Consider the following 15,000-nt stretch of genomic DNA (forward strand, 5'->3'; position numbering starts at 1 on the left):
CGGCCCGTTTTGCCATATCGATCAGGGTTTCCATGATCCATACATCACGTCTTTTTAAGTTTGGCGTGGACGCGCACAACCCTGTGTTAACCAACCCCGAGTTGATTGAACTAATGCATAACCGCTGCTGTGGAACCGAAAACTCTGGGTTTGTCGGCACAGGGTCAATCAACCTAGAGTTCAGCGTTAACGCTGTGTTTGTTAAACCTCCGTTCGTGGAACACCCCTCTGATCATGGGAGGACGTCAAAAAATCACCACCCATTCTCTGACACTTTAACCGTTAACCTTGGTTCAAACATTTAACATCAAACGCACACGCAGTGTATTTCAGATAATTAATGAATTCAGATGTCACAATGATCGTTTACATGGATAAGGAGTCCTACTGAATCAATTACTGCCGTTTATATCTAACTAATGATTGTTTTTGTAAAAGTGTAACGTCGAGCCTCAGCAGCTTTCTCACTCCTTATGTGCTACTGTATAAAACCTGGTTTTGCGCCTACACTAATTGCTTACGGCCATACCACCCTGAACACGCCCGATCTCGTTTGCTCTCGGAAGCTAAGCAGGGTCGGGCCTGGTTAGTACTTGGATGGGAGACCGCCTGGGAATACCAGGTGCTGTAAGCTTTTCTTTTTCAACTCGAGCTCATTGACTCCGTGGCCTACCGTGGCGTACCGTGACCTGATGTTTACTGCCAACCGCTTTGGAGGATTTAAGCAACATACAAAAACTGACAACGTCTCTCAAAACTATTTTTGTGAAACATGAGGACAGTATAGTGATACTGCCAGCAGGGAGCACCAGAGAGCTGAACCGACAGTTGTACATTTCTTAAACTTTCACCAACACAAACACGCACGCTCACTTCAGATCATGGGAGGACGTCAAAAAATCCCCACCCATTCTCTGACACTTTAACCGTTAACCTTGGTTCAAACATTTAACATCACACGCACACGCAGTGTATTTCAGATAATTAATGAATTCAGATGTCACAATGATCGTTTACATGGATAAGGAGTCCTACTGAATCAATTACTGCCGTTTATATCTAACTAATGATTGTTTTTGTAAAAGTTTAACGTCGAGCCTCAGCAGCTTTCTCACTCCTTATGTGCTACTGTATAAAACCTGGTTTTGCGCCTGCATTATTTGCTTACGGCCATACCACCCTGAACACGCCCGATCTTGTCTGAACTCGGAAGCTAAGCAGGGTCGGGCCTGGTTAGTACTTGGATGGGAGACCGCCTGGGAATACCAGGTGCTGTAAGCTTTTTCTTTTTCAACTCGAGCTCATTGACTCCGTGGCGTACCGTGACCTGATGTTTACTGCCAACCGCTTTGGAGGATTTAAGCAACATACAAAAACTGACAACGTCTCTCAAAACTATTTTTGTGAAACATGAGGACAGTATAGTGATACTGCCAGCAGGGAGCACCAGAGAGCTGAACCGACAGTTGTACATTTCTTAAACTTTCACCAACACAAACACGCACGCTCACTTCAGATCATGGGAGGACGTCAAAAAATCACCACCCATTCTCTGACACTTTAACCGTTAACCTTGGTTCAAACATTTAACATCACACGCACACGCAGTGTATTTCAGATAATTAATGAATTCAGATGTCACAATGATCGTTTACATGGATAAGGAGTCCTACTGAATCAATTACTGCCGTTTATATCTAACTAATGATTGTTTTTGTAAAAGTGTAACGTCGAGCCTCAGCAGCTTTCTCACTCCTTATGTGCTACTTTATAAAACCTGGTTTGCGCCTGAACTATTTGCTTATGGCCATACCACCCTGAACACGCCCGATCTAGTCTGAACTCGGAAGCTAAGCAGGGTCGGGCCTGGGTAGTACTTGGATGGGAGACCGACTGGGAATACCAGGTGCTGTAAGCTTTTTCTTTTTCAACTCGAGCTCATTGACTCCGTGGCCTACCGTGGCGTACCGTGACCTGATGTTTACTGCCAACCGCTTTGGAGGATTTAAGCAACATACAAAAACTGACAACGTCTCTCAAAACTATTTTTGTGAAACATGAGGACAGTATAGTGATACTGCCAGCAGGGAGCACCAGAGAGCTGAACCGACAGTTGTACATTTCTTAAACTTTCACCAACACAAACACGCACGCTCACTTCAGATCATGGGAGGACGTCAAAAAATCACCACCCATTCTCTGACACTTTACCCGTTAACCTTGGTTCAAACATTTAACATCACACGCACACGCAGTGTATTTCAGATAATTAATGAATTCAGATGTCACAATGATGGTTTACATGGATAAGGAGTCCTACTGAATCAATTACTGCCGTTTATATCTAACTAATGATTGTTTTTGTAAGAGTGTAACGTCGAGCCTCAGCAGCTTTATCACTCCTTATGTGCTACTGTATAAAACCTGGTTTTGCGCCTGCACTAATTGCTTACGGCCATACCACCCTGAACACGCTCGATCTCGTCTGATCTCGGAAGCTAAGCAGGGTCGGGCATGGTTAGTACTTGGATGGGAGACCGCCTGGGAATACCAGTTGCTGTAAGCATTTTCTTTTTCAACTCGAGCTCATTGACTCCGTGGCGTACCGTGACCTGATGTTTACTGCCAACCGCTTTGGAGGATTTAAGCAACATACAAAAACTGACAACGTCTCTCAAAACTGTTTTTGTGAAACATGAGGACAGTATAGTGATACTGCCAGCAGGGAGCACCAGAGAGCTGAACCGACAGTTGTACATTTCTTAAACTTTCACCAACACAAACACGCACGCTCACTTCAGATCATGGGAGGACGTCAAAAAATCACCACCCATTCTCTGACACTTTAACCGTTAACCTTGGTTCAAACATTTAACATCACACGCACACGCAGTGTATTTCAGATAATTAATGAATTCAGATGTCACAATGATCGTTTACATGGATAAGGAGTCCTACTGAATCAATTACTGCCGTTTATATCTAACTAATGATTGTTTTTGTAAAAGTGTAACGTCGAGCCTCAGCAGCTTACTCACTCCTTATGTGCTACTGTATAAAACCTGGTTTTGCGCCTGCACTATTTGCTTACGGCCATACCACCCTGAACACGCCCGATCTAGTCTGAACTCGGAAGCTAAGCAGGGTCGGGCCTGGTTAGTACTTGGATGGGAGACCGCCTGGGAATACCAGGTGCTGTAAGCTTTTTCTTTTTCAACTCGAGCTCATTGACACCGTGGCCTACCGTGGCGTACCGTGACCTGATGTTTACTGCCAACCGCTTTGGAGGATTTAAGCAACATACAAAAACTGACAACGTCTCTCAAAACTGTTTTTGTGAAACATGAGGACAGTATAGTGATACTGCCAGCAGGGAGCACCAGAGAGCTGAACCGACAGTTGTACATTTCTTAAACTTTCACCAACACAAACACGCACGCTCACTTCAGATCATGGGAGGACGTCAAAAAATCACCACCCATTCTCTGACACTTTAACCGTTAACCTTGGTTCAAACATTTAACATCACACGCACACGCAGTGTATTTCAGATAATTAATGAATTCAGATGTCACAATGATCGTTTACATGGATAAGGAGTCCTACTGAATCAATTACTGCCGTTTATATCTAACTAATGATTGTTTTTGTAAGAGTGTAACGTCGAGCCTCAGCAGCTTTCTCACTCCTTATGTGCTACTGTATAAAACCTGGTTTTGCGCCTGCACTAATTGCTTACGGCCATACCACCCTGAACACGCCCGATCTCGTCTGATCTCGGAAACTAAGCAGGGTCGGGCCTGGTTAGTACTTGCATGGGAGACCGCCTGGGAATACCAGGTGCTGTAAGCTTTTTCGTTTTTCAACTCGAGCTCATTGACTCCGTGGCGTACCGTGACCTGATGTTTACTGCCAACCGCTTTGGAGGATTTAAGCAACATACAAAAACTGACAACGTCTCTCAAAACTATTTTTGTGAAACATGAGGACAGTATAGTGATACTGCCAGCAGGGAGCACCAGAGAGCTGAACCGACAGTTGTACATTTCTTAAACTTTCACCAACACAAACACGCACGCTCACTTCAGATCATGGGAGGACGTCAAAAAATCACCACCCATTCTCTGACACTTTAACCGTTAACCTTGGTTCAAACATTTAACATCACACGCACACGCAGTGTATTTCAGATAATTAATGAATTCAGATGTCACAATGATGGTTTACATGGATAAGGAGTCCTACTGAATCAATTACTGCCGTTTATATCTAACTAATGATTGTTTTTGTAAGAGTGTAACGTCGAGCCTCAGCAGCTTTCTCACTCCTTATGTGCTACTGTATAAAACCTGGTTTTGCGCCTGCACTAATTGCTTACGGCCATACCACCCTGAACACGCCCGATATCGTCTGATCTCGGAAGCTAAGCAGGGTCGGGCCTGGTTAGTACTTGGATGGGAGTCCGCCTGGGAATTCCAGGTGCTGTAAGATTTTTCTTTTTCAACTCGAGCTCATTGACTCCGTGGCGTACCGTGACCTGATGTTTACTGCCAACCGCTTTGGAGGATTTAAGCAACATACAAAAACTGACAACGTCTCTCAAAACTGTTTTTGTGAAACATGAGGACAGTATAGTGATACTGCCAGCAGGGAGCACCAGAGAGCTGAACCGACAGTTGTACATTTCTTAAACTTTCACCAACACAAACACGCACGCTCACTTAAGATCATGGGAGGACGTCAAAAAATCCCCACCCATTCTCTGACACTTTAACCGTTAACCTTGGTTCAAACATTTAACATCACACGCACACGCAGTGTATTTCAGATAATTAATTAATTCAGATGTCACAATGATCGTTTACATGGATAAGGAGTCCTACTGAATCAATTACTGCCGTTTATATCTAACTAATGATTGTTTTTGTAAAAGTGTAACGTCGAGCCTCAGCAGCTTTCTCACTCCTTATGTGCTACTTTATAAAACCTGGTTTTGCGCCTGAACTATTTGCTTATGGCCATACCACCCTGAACACGCCCGATCTAGTCTGAACTCGGAAGCTAAGCAGGGTCGGGCCTGGGTAGTACTTGGATGGGAGACCGACTGGGAATACCAGGTGCTGTAAGCTTTTTCTTTTTCAACTCGAGCTCATTGACTCCGTGGCCTACCGTGGCGTACCGTGACCTGATGTTTACTGCCAACCGCTTTGGAGGATTTAAGCAACATACAAAAACTGACAACGTCTCTCAAAACTATTTTTGTGAAACATGAGGACAGTATAGTGATACTGCCAGCAGGGAGCACCAGAGAGCTGAACCGACAGTTGTACATTTCTTAAACTTTCACCAACACAAACACGCACGCTCACTTCAGATCATGGGAGGACGTCAAAAAATCACCACCCATTCTCTGACCTTTTAACCGTTAACCTTGGTTCAAACATTTAACATCACACGCACACGCAGTGTATTTCAGATAATTAATGAATTCAGATGTCACAATGATGGTTTACATGGATAAGGAGTCCTACTGAATCAATTACTGCCGTTTATATCTAACTAATGATTGTTTTTGTAAGAGTGTAACGTCGAGCCTCAGCAGCTTTATCACTCCTTATGTGCTACTGTATAAAACCTGGTTTTGCGCCTGCACTAATTGCTTACGGCCATACCACCCTGAACACGCCCGATCTCGTCTGATCTCGGAAGCTAAGCAGGGTCGGGCATGGTTAGTACTTGGATGGGAGACCGCCTGGGAATACCAGTTGCTGTAAGCATTTTCTTTTCAACTCGAGCTCATTGACTCCGTGGCGTACCGTGACCTGATGTTTACTGCCAACCGCTTTGGAGGATTTAAGCAACATACAAAAACTGACAACGTCTCTCAAAACTGTTTTTGTGAAACATGAGGACAGTATAGTGATACTGCCAGCAGGGAGCACCAGAGAGCTGAACCGACAGTTGTACATTTCTTAAACTTTCACCAACACAAACACGCACGCTCACTTCAGATCATGGGAGGACGTCAAAAAATCACCACCCATTCTCTGACACTTTAACCGTTAACCTTGGTTCAAACATTTAACATCACACGCACACGCAGTGTATTTCAGATAATTAATGAATTCAGATGTCACAATGATCGTTTACATGGATAAGGAGTCCTACTGAATCAATTACTGCCGTTTATATCTAACTAATGATTGTTTTTGTAAGAGTGTAACGTCGAGCCTCAGCAGCTTTCTCACTCCTTATGTGCTACTGTATAAAACCTGGTTTTGCGCCTGCACTAATTGCTTACGGCCATACCACCCTGAACACGCCCGATATCGTCTGATCTCGGAAGCTAAGCAGGGTCGGGCCTGGTTAGTACTTGGATGGGAGTCCGCCTGGGAATACCAGGTGCTGTAAGATTTTTCTTTTTCAACTCGAGCTCATTGACTCCGTGGCGTACCGTGACCTGATGTTTACTGCCAACCGCTTTGGAGGATTTAAGCAACATACAAAAACTGACAACGTCTCTCAAAACTGTTTTTGTGAAACATGAGGACAGTATAGTGATACTGCCAGCAGGGAGCACCAGAGAGCTGAACCGACAGTTGTACATTTCTTAAACTTTCACCAACACAAACACGCACGCTCACTTAAGATCATGGGAGGACGTCAAAAAATCCCCACCCATTCTCTGACACTTTAACCGTTAACCTTGGTTCAAACATTTAACATCACACGCACACGCAGTGTATTTCAGATAATTAATTAATTCAGATGTCACAATGATCGTTTACATGGATAAGGAGTCCTACTGAATCAATTACTGCCGTTTATATCTAACTAATGATTGTTTTTGTAAAAGTGTAACGTCGAGCCTCAGCAGCTTTCTCACTCCTTATGTGCTACTTTATAAAACCTGGTTTTGCGCCTGAACTATTTGCTTATGGCCATACCACCCTGAACACGCCCGATCTAGTCTGAACTCGGAAGCTAAGCAGGGTCGGGCCTGGTAGTACTTGGATGGGAGACCGACTGGGAATACCAGGTGCTGTAAGCTTTTTCTTTTCAACTCGAGCTCATTGACTCCGTGGCCTACCGTGGCGTACCGTGACCTGATGTTTACTGCCAACCGCTTTGGAGGATTTAAGCAACATACAAAACTGACAACGTCTCTCAAAACTATTTTTGTGAAACATGAGGACAGTATAGTGATACTGCCAGCAGGGAGCACCAGAGAGCTGAACCGACAGTTGTACATTTCTTAAACTTTCACCAACACAAACACGCACGCTCACTTCAGATCATGGGAGGACGTCAAAAAATCACCACCCATTCTCTGACACTTTTACCGTTAACCTTGGTTCAAACATTTAACATCACACGCACACGCAGTGTATTTCAGATAATTAATGAATTCAGATGTCACAATGATGGTTTACATGGATAAGGAGTCCTACTGAATCAATTACTGCCGTTTATATCTAACTAATGATTGTTTTTGTAAGAGTGTAACGTCGAGCCTCAGCAGCTTTATCACTCCTTATGTGCTACTGTATAAAACCTGGTTTTGCGCCTGCACTAATTGCTTACGGCCATACCACCCTGAACACGCCCGATCTCGTCTGATCTCGGAAGCTAAGCAGGGTCGGGCATGGTTAGTACTTGGATGGGAGACCGCCTGGGAATACCAGTTGCTGTAAGCATTTTCTTTTTCAACTCGAGCTCATTGACTCCGTGGCGTACCGTGACCTGATGTTTACTGCCAACCGCTTTGGAGGATTTAAGCAACATACAAAAACTGACAACGTCTCTCAAAACTGTTTTTGTGAAACATGAGGACAGTATAGTGATACTGCCAGCAGGGAGCACCAGAGAGCTGAACCGACAGTTGTACATTTCTTAAACTTTCACCAACACAAACACGCACGCTCACTTCAGATCATGGGAGGACGTCAAAAAATCACCACCCATTCTCTGACACTTTAACCGTTAACCTTGGTTCAAACATTTAACATCACACGCACACGCAGTGTATTTCAGATAATTAATGAATTCAGATGTCACAATGATCGTTTACATGGATAAGGAGTCCTACTGAATCAATTACTGCCGTTTATATCTAACTAATGATTGTTTTTGTAAAAGTGTAACGTCGAGCCTCAGCAGCTTACTCACTCCTTATGTGCTACTGTATAAAACCTGGTTTTGCGCCTGCACTATTTGCTTACGGCCATACCACCCTGACGCCCCCTACAGTGTCGGAGTACGTAGTGTTTTTTTTTGGACAGCCGCATGGTAAATTGTTTGTTCTGGTGGAGAGAATTTTGGAGTGTTGCTATCTGGTCTAACAACCTGTATTTTGTGTTTTTTTTCGTCCCCCGCAGTCATAGACTGTTGGGGGATCGCCCTGAGTTATTATATATATACTTTTCCAGTCGTTTTTGTTTGTTTGCAACGGTGGAGGCGAGAATGATCCGGGGCCTAGCTTCGGCGAAGCCACCGGGCGAAATGAGTGCCGGCGGGCAGCGAGCTGGAGGGACGGTGAATGGAGCAGGACTTGAGGTGGAGGAGGACGGAAAAGCTGGCGGGTTGCGAGGAGGAAGGAGTGTTGCGGAGGAGTCGGGAGGAGAAAGGAGAGAAGGAGAGAGCGGGGGAGATGGGAACGGCAAGGCGGCTGGAGGCGGGCAAGAGCAGGTGGCTGGTGGAGAAACAGTGGACGGGATTAAGAATGTAGAGCGCATGTATGAGAGGAGGCTCACGGTTTGCGTGGAGCAGTGCGGGGACGTTATACCCATAGGAGAATAAATGAAGGCTATGGCGGTCGTGTGCGGAGAAATCAGGGCCTGTAGGGTGCTGGCCTCGGGAAGCTGGAGGTGACGGTGTGCGGAGAGAGGGGGAAGGACCGTCTGCTCGATGGGTTTAAAATACACAACACTAGGATTATTGCCAGAGAACTATGTAATGACGAGCTGGTGGTTTCCTTTCTTACCCTGCCAGCATACATTTCTGATGCGGAAATCCTGGATAAACTAAGTGGGTGGGGAGTCCGGGCGCTTTCGTCCATCAAGAGGAGGATGTGGCCGGGCACCAATATTGCCGATGGTACAAGGATTGTACGGGTCAAATTTAATGAGCTTGTGCAATCCTTGCCATATTCCACTAAATTCAATACCGCAACGGGTGTTGAATACTTTAGAGTAATCCACGACCGCCAGATGAAGGTTTGTAGGAGCTGTATGCAGCCGGGCCACATCCTGCGTGAGTGCCCGGATTTTACCTGTCATAATTGCGGATGCCAGGGCCACTACGCTCGGGAGTGGTGCCACTGGGGTGGCAAAGTGTCTGACATGCCGGAGGAGAGAGAGAGACTGTATATGCCCGGGTGGAGAAGGAGGCGGAGGAGGACGGCGGCGAGCTGGATGGTGACGAACCGGGGGCGCCGGATGACGGTGGTGGTGAGGACGAGCAGGAGGGCATGGGCGCGAGCATGGACCGGGACGGTGCCTCTGGGGGGGAGGAATTCCCCACGTTGCTGGAGGAGGAGCTCACCTCGGGCCAGCCTGCGGACCTGAGGGGAGAGCGGAGCGAGGGCCTGCCGCGGCGGCAGGGAGACAGGAGGCGTGAGAGGGCAGAGTTGAAAGACGGGAAGGGTAAGAATGTTTGGGGATGGGGGAAAGGGGAAAACTGTACTTAAAATGACTTGGGGCAATGATGAGGTGGTGAGAGTGGGATTTGTGGATAATACTGTGAGGGAGGGGAGCTCGGGGAGTGATATGGACATGGAGGAGCTAAGGGAGGCGAAAAAAGGATGTCCGCAACGCAAAAGACGGTAGGGGGAGTGGGAAGAAGAATAAGAATTGTTAAGTTTTTTTGATGAAGGTTATTGTGCTAGCTGGCTCTTTTTCGTTGGTTTTTCCTTATTTTATTTTTATTATTTATGGCTTGGTTTTTTTCCCTGATGCGAACGGTATGAGAACTGACTATAAAAGAATGCCATATTGGACATTAAGAGCTGATACTTTTGTGTTTACAGGAAACTAGGTGGGATGAAACTCTACTGATAGGAGTAGAAAGCAGTGGAAAGGCCAGATTTATTTTTCTGAAGGGACTCCCAGGGCCAGGGGAGTGGCAATATGTTTTAATAGTGCTAAATAACGGGGATTAATTTAGTTCATAGAGATTTAGAGGGGAGGTTGTAGTTGTTGATTGTGTTTATGAGGGGAGGGAACTTAGAATAATTAATTTACATGCACCCAATGGGGAGAAGGAGAGGAGGGTTTTTTTTTGGCTGGTTTAAATGTGTGGTGCAACCCTAACTGTATGATTGTGGGGGATTTAATGTTATTTTGACTCGGTCTGATTTGTCGAGTAACAATACGTTTAAAGGGGGACAGCACTAGGCAAACCCTGAGGGACTTGATGGAGAACTATCAATTGGTAGACAGATGGAGAGTCCTACACCCGTGGAAAAAGGTTTTTTCAAGGATGGCAACTTGTTGCTAATACTCTGAAACAGAGTAGGATTGACTTTGTGTTGGTACAAAGTGGTAATGTTAAATTAATTAAGAGTGTGGAATACATCAATAATACCTGGAGTGACCACGCGGGGATTAGGTTAGAGGTGGGAGGGAGGGGAGGGAGTGTCAACCAGAGGCCTTGGTGCTTTAATGCCAGCTTTTTGGGAGATGCTGTGTTTATGAAGAGCATGGTTTTTTTTTTGAAGAACGATGGATGAATGGAATGATGATGCGAATATGAGTGTGTGGTGGGGAGAGTGTGAAAATAAGAATTAAAACAATGTGTCAGGTATGGTATAGAAAAAAGGAAAAGGGAAAATGCAGAGGAGGTTCATGTGAGAAACAACTAATGAGGAAATTAAACTGTTAGATGAGGTAGGGTAATATATGTACGGAAAAATATGTGGATTTAAAAGAAAAATTGAGTGCCTTAGAGGTAGCGAAGTGTAGAGGGGCTGCTATTAGAAGCAGGATACAATATATGTACGAAGGGGAAAGGAGCACAGCCTTTTTCCTGGGTTTGGAAAACAAAAACAAAATAAAACGGAGATAAAGGAGGTATTAGATAATGGTGGTCAAATAATAACTGATAAGGAAGAGATATTTAAAAGTAGTTAGGGATTATTATGAGTGTTTATTTAAAAAAGATGCATGTGATGAGGATAGTGTGGGAGAGGCCCTAGAGGCACTGGAGAGGACTTTAAGTAGGGAGGATAGTGCTTGGTGCGATTGTGAATTTTTCTGTGCAAGAGATTTATAGTGCTATTGATGGACTAAACAAGAATAAGAGCCCGGGGAGTGATGGTCTGACAGCCGAGTTTTACGTCGGCTTTAAGGGAATTCTGGCTCCGGTGGTTGAAAAACTCTGCAAGTATGTGGAGAAAACAGGCTGGCTCCCGGAGAGTATGGGATTAGGCATAATTACGATTTTTTATAAAAATAAGGGTGATAACAAAAATCTTGATAACTATAGGCCAATCAGTCTACTCAACACTGACTATAAAATTATTGCTAAGATACTTGCGAATAGAATGAGGGAGGTAATAGGCTCAGTAATAGGTCCAACTCAGCGTATAGCATTCCGGGGAGGGACATTGGGGATTCGATATTAACAATAAAACAGGTAGTTAGAGATATGGAAGGGGAGGGAGGATTGTGGCTGGGGATTGATTTAAACAAAAGCGTTTGATAGGGTGGATCAGGATTTTTTGGGGAGGGTACTGGAGAAACTTGGATTTGGGACTAAATTAAGGGGGTGGGTGGGATTGCTCTATGGGGGGGCTAAGAGTAAAATTAAGTGTAACGGTGCTCTGACTGACTCTTTCGATGTCAAGAGGTCAGTGAGGCAGGGCTGCCCAATGTCAGCACTGCTCTATAGCATGGTGGCGGAGCCGTTGGTCGGCTTTATTTTGAATGACAAAAGAGTGTGTGGAATAGGTAAGGGAAAAATTGTTTAATGCAGTATGCGGATGAGTGTATGTGGTAGTGATGAGAATGAATGCGATGATTTGACGTGGAAGGATGTTATTGGGCGTATGCAAAAGACCCTGAGTATGTGGAGGGCTAGGGGTTGCTGTTGAGGGGAAGGGTGGCCGTCACCAATGCTCTAGTGTTGTCGCAGGTGAATCATGCCTTGAGCACTTGTGCGCTTCCGACTTGGGCTGAGCAGAAGATTGCCAAAGTCGTTAGAGACTTATTTGGAGGAGCAAAGCAGCCAGTATAGCGCATAGAACGCTGATAAGGGTCAATGATCAGGGTGGGCTAGGATTGATGGACGTAATCGCAAAAAGAACTGCGTTACGAACTAAATTGATAGGCAAATTTAGGGATGCAAGTCGGGAGGCGGCCCTGGAAGGGCCACTTCAGCCAGTGGCTGAGCACATTTGGTCTCTTAAGTGATGACAATTTGTTGCAGACGCAGAACGCAGCGGCATATGCACATCTGCCGCGGTTCTTCCAGGAGGGTGCTCAACGCGTGGTTCCTGCTGTTTGATAAGACTACACTCGTATGCGAGTCAAGAGCGTCTGTGATGAGGCTACCTTTCCTCTCCAGCCCATATTTTAAACAGGGGGGCGGAGGGGGTCATCAAGAGCGTGGCTCTTGAGAGGGCGGGGCTGAAGCGGGTGGGAGATCTAGTCGACAGGGGAGGGAGATGGGATAAAGAAGAGTGATTAGGATAATGAGAGAGAAGGGATAACATATAGGAGGGGAGTGATTGTGAAAGTGTTGGAGAGAGTGGAAGAGTGTGTGATGAGTGAATGGGGGGACGGGTTTAGAAATAAGGGGAGGGTTGGGCAGGATGATGCGGTGGGAATCTTCCTGTGCCTGGGGGGGAAGTCACACGCCATTACTGATGTCAAGACAAAGATTTGGTACAAGCATGCATTGACACATAGAGTGCAAAAACCCACATGTGAGAGTAAATGGGCAGACACATATCCGGACATTACACCAACATTTTGTGGAAGTACATTAACATACCGCACACACCACATGCAATATTTGATCTTGATTCAAGATAAGGCACAGGAGGATTTTCACATGCATCATCCTGCACCAAATGCACAGGGGAGTGAATGGGAGGACGTGTATGGTGTGTGAAAGTGGGGATGAAGACGTGAATCACATTTTTGTGTATTGTTGCGAGCTAGTGGAATTCTGGGGAAAAATCAAGGGGCTGCTGGGAGGGTGCAGTGTGGGAGACTGCTGGGTGGAACGGGGGTGGGAATTGTCTGTACTCTTGGGAGTGAGTAGGAAATATAGAAAATGGAAAATGATCAATATGATCTTTGGATTTGCAAGGAGGGCGATTTTGCCCGAACAGGCGCAATTTTGCGCTGTATGAAAGGAGAAAGTTGGATGCATGGAGGCTGTTTGTGAATGAATGGAAAATACACTTACGAATGCTGTATGTTGTGGACGAGGCTTGTTTGTGAGTATGTTGTAGAGAGTGCGGGAGTATGTGGTGTGAATGAGAATGGAATTGTATGGATGACTGAGCAGGGCACCGTTTGGGGTTGATTTGGGTGGTTTAAAGGGGGTGGCATAATTTTGGAGGTGGGAGAGCGAGGGAGTTTTGTGTGGGATTTTGGTTTTGTGTGGTTTTTTCGAATGAGGGGTGGTTAAAATTCTGGGTTTGGGCTGTTCGGTTTGTGCTTTGGGACTGAGGGGCGGTTTAATTTCGAGGGTAAGTGTATTTGGGAAAAGATACTGTTTTTGCTGTGTGGTTCTTATTTTAATTTAAAAGAGAAAGTGTGTTTAGTTAATTGTTTGTGCGGTTTGTGGTTTAATTTGTGGGACAGTTTTTCATTTACTTTATTGATATAGTATAAATGAATGCGTAATTGTATAAAATTGAATATATTTTTTGATAATAAAAAAGATAAAAAAAACACGCCCGATCTCGTCTGATCTCGGAAGCTAAGCAGGGTCGGGCCTGGTTAGTACTTGGATGGGAGACCGCCTGGGAATACCAGGTGCTGTAAGCTTTTTCTTTTTCAAATCGAGCTCATTGCCTCCGTGGCCTACCGTGGCGTACCGTGACCTGATGTTTACTGCCAACCGCTTTGGAGGATTTAAGCAACATACAAAAACTGACAACGTCTCTCAAAACTGTTTTTGTGAAACATGAGGACAGTATAGTGATACTGCCAGCAGGGAGCACCAGAGAGCTGAACCGACAGTTGTACATTTCTTAAACTTTCACCAACACAAACATGCACGCTTACTTCAGATCATGGGAGGACGTCAAAAAATCACCACCCATTCTCTGACACTTTAACCGTTAACCTTGGTTCAAACATTTAACATCACACGCACACGCAGTGTATTTCAGATAATTAATGAATTCAGATGTCACAATGATCGTTTACATGGATAAGGAGTCCTACTGAATCAATTACTGCCGTTTATATCTAACTAATGATTGTTTTTGTAAAAGTGTAACGTCGAGCCTCAGCAGCTTTCTCACTCCTTATGTGCTACTGTATAAAACCTGGTTTTGCGCCTGAACTATTTGCTTACGGCCATACCACCCTGAACACGCCCGATCTCGTCTGAACTCGGAAGCTAAGCAGGGTTGGGCCTGGTTAGTACTTGGATGGGAGACCGCCTGGGATTACCAGGTGCTGTAAGTTTTTTCTTTTTCAACTCGAGCTCATTGACTCCGTGGCCTACCGTGGCGTACCGTGACCTGATGTTTACTGCCAACCGCTTTGGAGGATTTAAGCAACATACAAAAACTGACAACGTCTCTCAAAACTATTTTTGTGAAACATGAGGACAGTATAGTGATACTGCCAGCAGGGAGCACCAGAGAGCTGAACCGCCAGTTGTACATTTCTTAAACTTTCACCAACACAAACACGCACGCTCACTTCAGATCATGGGAGGACGTCAAAAATCACCACCCATTCTCTGACACTTTAACCGTTAACCTTGGTTCAAACATTTAACATCACACGCACACGCAGTGTATTTCAGATAATT

General features: G+C 45.1%; 13 non-coding genes across 13 annotated transcripts; all 13 read left to right on the forward strand.

Annotated features, from left to right (window-relative positions):
- The first annotated feature begins 515 nt into the window (after window positions 1-515).
- Window positions 516-634, forward strand: LOC130400637 (5S ribosomal RNA). Its single transcript, XR_008903115.1, has one exon. It is a non-coding gene; the product is annotated as a 5S ribosomal RNA (ribosomal RNA).
- A 528-nt stretch (window positions 635-1,162) lies between these two features.
- On the forward strand, window positions 1,163-1,281 carry LOC130400041 (5S ribosomal RNA). The gene has a single exon (XR_008902526.1). It is a non-coding gene; the product is annotated as a 5S ribosomal RNA (ribosomal RNA).
- A 518-nt stretch (window positions 1,282-1,799) lies between these two features.
- On the forward strand, window positions 1,800-1,918 carry LOC130401205 (5S ribosomal RNA). Its single transcript, XR_008903670.1, has one exon. It is a non-coding gene; the product is annotated as a 5S ribosomal RNA (ribosomal RNA).
- A 529-nt stretch (window positions 1,919-2,447) lies between these two features.
- LOC130395202 (5S ribosomal RNA) lies at window positions 2,448-2,566 on the forward strand. The gene has a single exon (XR_008898284.1). It is a non-coding gene; the product is annotated as a 5S ribosomal RNA (ribosomal RNA).
- Window positions 2,567-3,085: 519 nt separating this feature from the next.
- On the forward strand, window positions 3,086-3,204 carry LOC130400265 (5S ribosomal RNA). Its single transcript, XR_008902741.1, has one exon. It is a non-coding gene; the product is annotated as a 5S ribosomal RNA (ribosomal RNA).
- A 529-nt stretch (window positions 3,205-3,733) lies between these two features.
- LOC130401349 (5S ribosomal RNA) lies at window positions 3,734-3,852 on the forward strand. Its single transcript, XR_008903811.1, has one exon. It is a non-coding gene; the product is annotated as a 5S ribosomal RNA (ribosomal RNA).
- Window positions 3,853-4,372: 520 nt separating this feature from the next.
- Window positions 4,373-4,491, forward strand: LOC130395288 (5S ribosomal RNA). Its single transcript, XR_008898362.1, has one exon. It is a non-coding gene; the product is annotated as a 5S ribosomal RNA (ribosomal RNA).
- Window positions 4,492-5,010: 519 nt separating this feature from the next.
- On the forward strand, window positions 5,011-5,129 carry LOC130401206 (5S ribosomal RNA). Its single transcript, XR_008903671.1, has one exon. It is a non-coding gene; the product is annotated as a 5S ribosomal RNA (ribosomal RNA).
- Window positions 5,130-5,658: 529 nt separating this feature from the next.
- LOC130394780 (5S ribosomal RNA) lies at window positions 5,659-5,777 on the forward strand. Its single transcript, XR_008897905.1, has one exon. It is a non-coding gene; the product is annotated as a 5S ribosomal RNA (ribosomal RNA).
- A 518-nt stretch (window positions 5,778-6,295) lies between these two features.
- Window positions 6,296-6,414, forward strand: LOC130395237 (5S ribosomal RNA). Its single transcript, XR_008898316.1, has one exon. It is a non-coding gene; the product is annotated as a 5S ribosomal RNA (ribosomal RNA).
- A 519-nt stretch (window positions 6,415-6,933) lies between these two features.
- Window positions 6,934-7,051, forward strand: LOC130395226 (5S ribosomal RNA). The gene has a single exon (XR_008898306.1). It is a non-coding gene; the product is annotated as a 5S ribosomal RNA (ribosomal RNA).
- A 527-nt stretch (window positions 7,052-7,578) lies between these two features.
- Window positions 7,579-7,697, forward strand: LOC130394781 (5S ribosomal RNA). Its single transcript, XR_008897906.1, has one exon. It is a non-coding gene; the product is annotated as a 5S ribosomal RNA (ribosomal RNA).
- Window positions 7,698-14,529: 6,832 nt separating this feature from the next.
- On the forward strand, window positions 14,530-14,648 carry LOC130400780 (5S ribosomal RNA). The gene has a single exon (XR_008903253.1). It is a non-coding gene; the product is annotated as a 5S ribosomal RNA (ribosomal RNA).
- The last annotated feature ends 352 nt before the right edge of the window (window positions 14,649-15,000 follow it).

Source organism: Gadus chalcogrammus, chromosome 12 (assembly GCF_026213295.1).
Source record: "Gadus chalcogrammus isolate NIFS_2021 chromosome 12, NIFS_Gcha_1.0, whole genome shotgun sequence".
Classification (NCBI taxonomy): Eukaryota; Metazoa; Chordata; class Actinopteri; order Gadiformes; family Gadidae; genus Gadus; species Gadus chalcogrammus.